General features: G+C 47.2%; 1 protein-coding gene across 7 annotated transcripts in view; it reads left to right on the top strand.

Moving 5' to 3' along the window:
• Nucleotides 1-3,084, top strand: part of Sobp (sine oculis binding protein homolog) — a 155,227-nt gene extending 152,143 nt beyond the window's left edge. For all 7 annotated transcript variants that reach the window (XR_015450332.1, XM_004855430.3, XM_021236877.2 and 4 more), the window contains one exon: nt 1,148-3,084. The gene's annotated coding sequence lies outside the window, so the exon portion shown is untranslated. The remainder of the gene's footprint in view (nt 1-1,147) is intronic.
• The last annotated feature ends 2,916 nt before the right edge of the window (nt 3,085-6,000 follow it).

Here is a 6,000-nt window from a genome sequence, read left to right on the forward strand (position 1 = left end):
TGTTCTGACAATAATCCCGTGGTCTTAAAGATGTTTACAAGTCCTGCCCCCACCTTATGGTTAGCTAGATTTTACTCATTCATATTTTTGATGTCCCCACTTACTGGCAGGAAAAAGGGTGGGGGGCTCTTTTGAGACATAGTAGAAGAGACTTGTTTGATTTTCATTCATTTGGCAAAAGTATGTTGAGCACCTACCATGGGCCAGATGTGCACCAGGGGCTGGGTATGGAGGCATACACAAGAAGGCACCAGCCCTGGATTTCAGGGACTTCAGTTTGCTGGGCAGACTTCTAAGTGGCTGCTTTCTGAGTGTTGAGAGTCCTCAGCAGGCTGTGCTTCAGACTGAGGGACGGATAGCAAATGAAATAAACTAGTAGGGACAAGGAGGCAGATCCTCGTGTCTGTAGTGAAAGTAGTTGATGGGAGTTCGCCAGAAACAGACTTGCCTGGTGACAAGTCTGTTCAGAGCCTCTGCCCTGAAGCCCAAGACCCGAGGAGGGGTGAGTTTATTGTCTTCCAGGCCTGAGTTTCTGCTTGTTATGGATGTGAGGAGATATGAGCAGCTCACCTTTGACAGGGAAGACCCACAAACAGAGAGGGACAAGCGTTTCTCCCAGTTCATTCCCTCTGTAGGAAACTTCTGGAGGAAGAGCCATGGTGCTTTTCATTTACCACAGAGTGAACCTCTGGACCTTCCTTCAGCAAACTTCAGAGCTGACCATGGACTACAGGGCTGAGGTCTGGAGCTCCAGAGCCCCTGATGACCTTGCTTGGCTTTGAAGTGACCTTGAGCAACTCAGAAGATCTGTGGGCAAAGTGTGAAGTCATGTGGGGGTGAAAGCTGTTGGGTTGCAGAGGATGCTGTGGTCTCTGGGAGGGCGTGGTGCACCATGCTCATTATGGTATTCCAAAAAGCAGCTCAAGTTTCATTTCCTCACACAGAGCTGGCAGGGCCAACCCAGAGGAGATCGTGAATGAAACTCAGGCTGAAATCACACTGTGCCGCCTTAGTTCTGGAGACCGTCTTAGGTCCAAAGTGGCGGCCTGGGAGCTTATTGCTCGCTGACTCATCCCCAGCTGGGCAGGGTGGGTGGGCAGGGATTCGTTCCAGTGCATTCTCATGGCTCCTTCTCCTCTCTTCTCAGGAACGCTCACTCCCAGGATACCTTGCACGGAGAGAGGGCGCGGCGCAAACTATGTCATGCCATCCAATGACACCAGCTGGTCAGCTCACCACCACCCCTGGCTAAAACTCAAGCAAATAAAGCTGCTTCCTGTCATTAACCATCCCAGAGGAAGCAGCCCTCCGTTGGTGGCCTCTAGCCCAGAGAAGCCAGCACGTTTTGGACCCATCCAGTGGGCCCAGCCTTCTTGCTGCCACCATCTCTGCTTCTCCCCAGAGAAACTTAGGGATTTTGCCCCTGGTTTAAAAAACAAACAAACAAAAAATACCAACAAGCCACAAGGACCAATGTAGGTATTTTCCCTGCCCCATTTTTAAGGCTCCGTGGCAGTGGAGGCTGGAAGATGATACCGATAGGAAAACAAGAATCTTTTTTAATCTTTTTAAAAACTGCTGTGGTTTTGCTGCTACACTAAGAATTGTGATTTGCATTGTATGGTTTTGGACCTATACTGTTCCCGTTTTGGTGGCGGGGAGGGATGGCAATGGAGTCTTGCCGCTTCGGATTCATCTCTGCCCGGCCCAGGATGCACTTTTAAATGAAGAGTTAGAATATTTTATTGGCTAATATACTTTTCTTGTTATTTTTACAAAGGCCACCTTTATCCTTTTTGATGCCATATTTTCAGTGTTACACTTTTATGGCTTTTAATTTTCGATTTGACAGATGTAAGAAGCAGCATGGATAGTTTATACTGTGGTTTTTCAGAGACTGAATGCCAAGAGAACTCAGTAAATGTTTATTCTTCTCAGCTTTCTCTTGAAATTCCCCTAAATAGCGCCCCATTTGGGAACAGAGCAAGAGTGTTGAACTGAAGACCAAAATGCCCTCAAGGTGTAAAATAATCCGAGGGGGAATATTTGCTGGGCGTCACGAAAGACTTGGATGAAATTTCAATCCTGATGGTTTTCAGTGATCCAGGAAGTCAGTGAGACAATCTCTCTATATGCAGAGCCCTTTCATGATAATTAGAATGGTATGGACGAACCAATGAAAACAAGAGGGAAAGTGAGAAAGATCGCCCATGATTCTGTTTCACTGTTTGCTTTCTCCTGTCATGGTTAAGAGAAATGTGCAATTCGATCCTCAATCAGTGGGTGGAGGATAACAGGGTAGATTTACTTGTGTGCACTTGTACAGTTGTAGCTGCGAGTCCAGAAGTCCTCTAGAGCTTGTGTACTGGCACTGAGTTGGTGAGACAGTCGTGGAGTACCCCATTCTGATGAGTACAGAAAAAAAGAAAAGAAAAAATAAGAAAAAAATCAAAAAAAGAAGAAAACTAAAAAAAAAAAAAAAAATGAAATCACCTTGTGATTCAGTGTATCTGTTTACTAACTCAAATAAAAGCAATTATTCCCTCTGGAGGGGCCCAGTGCCCCATCCCACCAGGCCAAGGAGCCTCAGCTGGAGGGTGGCGGGTCACAGGTGGGCAAGACTAGCTTGGCCCACACCAGCCTTTCAACACCCGGGCCATGGATTCGGTGTACATACTCTATTTCTATATTCTCCTTTGTACAGTCACTTAACGAGTCAAGCTACTGTTTTACAGGTGCTCCTTATTTATTAGAGCCGTGAGAGCTTGGGGGACACACTGGCGAGTGAGCTCGCTTTTTAAAAATGAAATTTGGGGGCAAGGGAAGGGAGGCGGGAGGGAGGGAAAGCTCAAAAGCCCGGGGAGAGATTTATAAAAGTGAACAAAAAGAGAAACTTTCAGCAACAAATTCAACCAACCAACCCACCCACCCCAACACCAAACCCACCCATGCAGGAAGAAGCAGTTCCCATCTGGGTGCTCATTTTCCTGCTGGCCCCATGACATTCTCCTCTTTCCCTGACTGGTGTCAGATTCATCAAACAAAAATAAATCTCTGAGAAAAAAATGCACTTACACACGCTCATTTGGCTTTTCTCATTATTATGGCTATTGTTGTTATTTTCCTTGTTATAGAAAGTGCTTTTCTCCTGCTGGGAGAAAATTTTTTAAAAATGAAGCTAGGAAGTTTTAAAAGACGGTGAGAGCCACTGGCCCTTCCGTAGCTGCTGTGGAGACCCCGACCCACAGGGTTCATTCCTGGGCCTGCCGCCTAGCCACGCCCATCAGCCACAGCACAGCGCGTGCGCAGTGGGCTCTTGGGCTGCAGCCCCACATGTGTTGTTCTGTTGAAGTTCTCTCCAAGCCCTGGTCTTTTTCGACTCTGCGGCTTTGGGTTCAAGGTTCAGGAGGTGCCCCTTGATTCTACTCATTCCATACTCAACTCACCCAGGGCCTAGGAGGGGCCTGTGTTTCAGCTTTACATGAACGGCATGAGTCAATCTGGCTTTTCTTCGTTATGAAAAACAGAACGTTCCTAAGGTGGAACATACTAATACCAGTTCTAATAAATGTAACTCTAGTCCAATCCTCTAGTTATATTGATTAAAAGACACAAAGCCTAGAAAAGCAAATCGATTTGTTCAAAGTCCTACACTTAGCTTATCAAAGGATGAATGTTCATTCGAATCTTAGGCACCATCAGAGTTCCCTCTGAGGCCTGGTCTCTTGTTCGGGCAGAGCCTGAGGGTTGTGTTTATGATGGTCACACTGAACCCTGAAGCAGGTCCAGCGAGGACATACCAGGGGTCGGGACCACTGTGGCTGTATGGAGCAGATTCCCCGATACCCTATTCATCTGGCCTGGCCATTGAGACAGCCACCCAGGATATTGATTGTGCTTTTGTTTTGAGCCCAAGATCTTCGAGCAAACATTTTGACCCTTTCGGAAACAAAAGGTATCTTTGTCCCAACCAACCAACCAAACAAACAAAACAGTAGCATCTCATTAGCCATCACCACCTCTTCCTCCTCCCCTTTCTTCTGATCCTAGTGCTGTCTGAAGGAACCATTCTCTTGGGCCATATGAATCATATGTAAAAGCCAAGCATTGTGGCACACACCTGTAATCCCAGCACTTGGGAGACTGAGGCAGGAGGATCGCCTTGAGTTTGAGGCCAGCCTGGGTTACATAATTTTAGGGCCAGCCTGAACTACAAAGCAAGACCCTGTCTCAAAAAGCCAAAACAACAACAACAAAACCCAAAAAAAGAACATATATAAAGAGAACTAGGAAAATTATGTGAACAATAGCTAGTATGCGTTGAAGCATAAACAGTAGCCTCATTCTTTACAGCAACCCCATGAGGAAAGGATTTACTTTTTCACCCTTGCTGTGGATAAAGAGCAGAGCTCAGGGATTTAGTTATCACCCAAGGTCACATAGTTAGGAAACTGCAAACCCAGGAGGTTTGGGGCCATATCTCAGACCCTATATTTGGCCTGGAGAAAAACTGTTGACATCCTCATGAAGTGTCATTTTGGCTTCCTGTAAATTTGTGGCAGTGATTCAGCCTTACCCTAGAGTGGCGCTCACATCATACTGAGCCAGTGGATGAGTGTTGGTGGGTATTGCCCACTGTGTCTGACTGAATGGGGGCACCCCTGAGAATACTCACCCGAGAAATGAACCAGGTTTGTTTTCCTTGGCAATTGCCAAACCTCCATGGAACATGGGACCCAGGTCTAATGCTGAGGGAAGAAAGACATAAGAAATAAAGCTCAGTGCCCCTGCCTCAAAGGCTTCTGCTTCATGGGAGGAGGGAGCTGTGGACAAGAGGGACCGCTTGGTGATTCTATCTGAATCTTCTCCAAAATGCATATAATTGCATATCTGGAGCCTGGGTTCACACTTCTCAAAGCCACCCTCCCCTTGTAGGTGCTCCCCTGGGATAGAAGGGCTGCCAGAGCTGTGCAGGGCCAAAGGTGCCAGCTCCTGCCACACACACAGCACAGCTGAGGTTCAGGCTGAAGCTTTGGCCCTTGCTGCCTCCCCAGTTCTGTCCACTCCTAGCCCTCCCTGCCAGCCTCACCTCTGCACTACCCGACTGAATGAGGAGGAGCTGATTCCCCATGGCCTTGCTCTCTCCCTTGCCTGCGCCTTTATACACAAAGCTGCCTCTGCTGCAATGGCTTCCTTCCACTCCCTGGCCTTTCCCCCTGCCCAGATGCTCAGAGCGGTTTCCTTCCTCCCTCCATGCTGACCTCCATCTTGGTACAGATCACACTGCTTACTCAGCTGCGCCCCTGTCCTTGCCCTTTACAAATCCACAAAGTCCTTGAGGACGGGGATTGTTTCTTATTTTCTTTCTATCTGCTAGGCCCCTCACTATTATTATTACTGTATTATCATTATTATTATTATTATAAAAAGGAATAAGCCACCCCTTCAAGGCTCATTTCACAAGCCAACCCTTCATGAAGGCATGCTAGATTCTCAGAGGTACAGTTAATGGTTTCTCTCTTGGGCCCTCTGTGCCTCCAGTTTAAATCAACCCAGGTCACTTCTGGTGCTGACTAAACAGGTTATCTTGACCCTAAAGCCCTCCTAACTTTGCATCCTTGAAGAGCTATTCTCTGCCCTTGGAACTAAAAACGTTGGCTGAGTTGAAGTTCTTTGACCCTGCTAGTCCAACCCTAGAGGAGGACAGTAAAACTCTGAAAACCAGAGTTGTGGCAGGAGACATGGAGGGACAGGGTTTTGCTCTGTGCTTCTGGTGCTCAAAGGAGGGAAGTGCCAGGGTAAAGGGGTCAGACTCAGCCAGTGTCCCTGTGTTTCCATGCTGATCACTGAATCCAGGTCACAGCACTTTACATGTTTCACCCAGAAGAGACTTAGAGATGAGGTCACTCCTTGACGCTTGGACACATTTATGGTTGGCAAGTTGGCCTACAATACCCAGAAAAATACCTCTTATTCTGTCTTCTTGGCTGTGGGTGAAAT

Source organism: Heterocephalus glaber, unplaced genomic scaffold (genome assembly GCF_053883595.1).
Source record: "Heterocephalus glaber isolate CG9 unplaced genomic scaffold, H.glaber_assembly_v1.0 deba00000942, whole genome shotgun sequence".
Classification (NCBI taxonomy): domain Eukaryota; kingdom Metazoa; phylum Chordata; class Mammalia; order Rodentia; family Bathyergidae; genus Heterocephalus; species Heterocephalus glaber.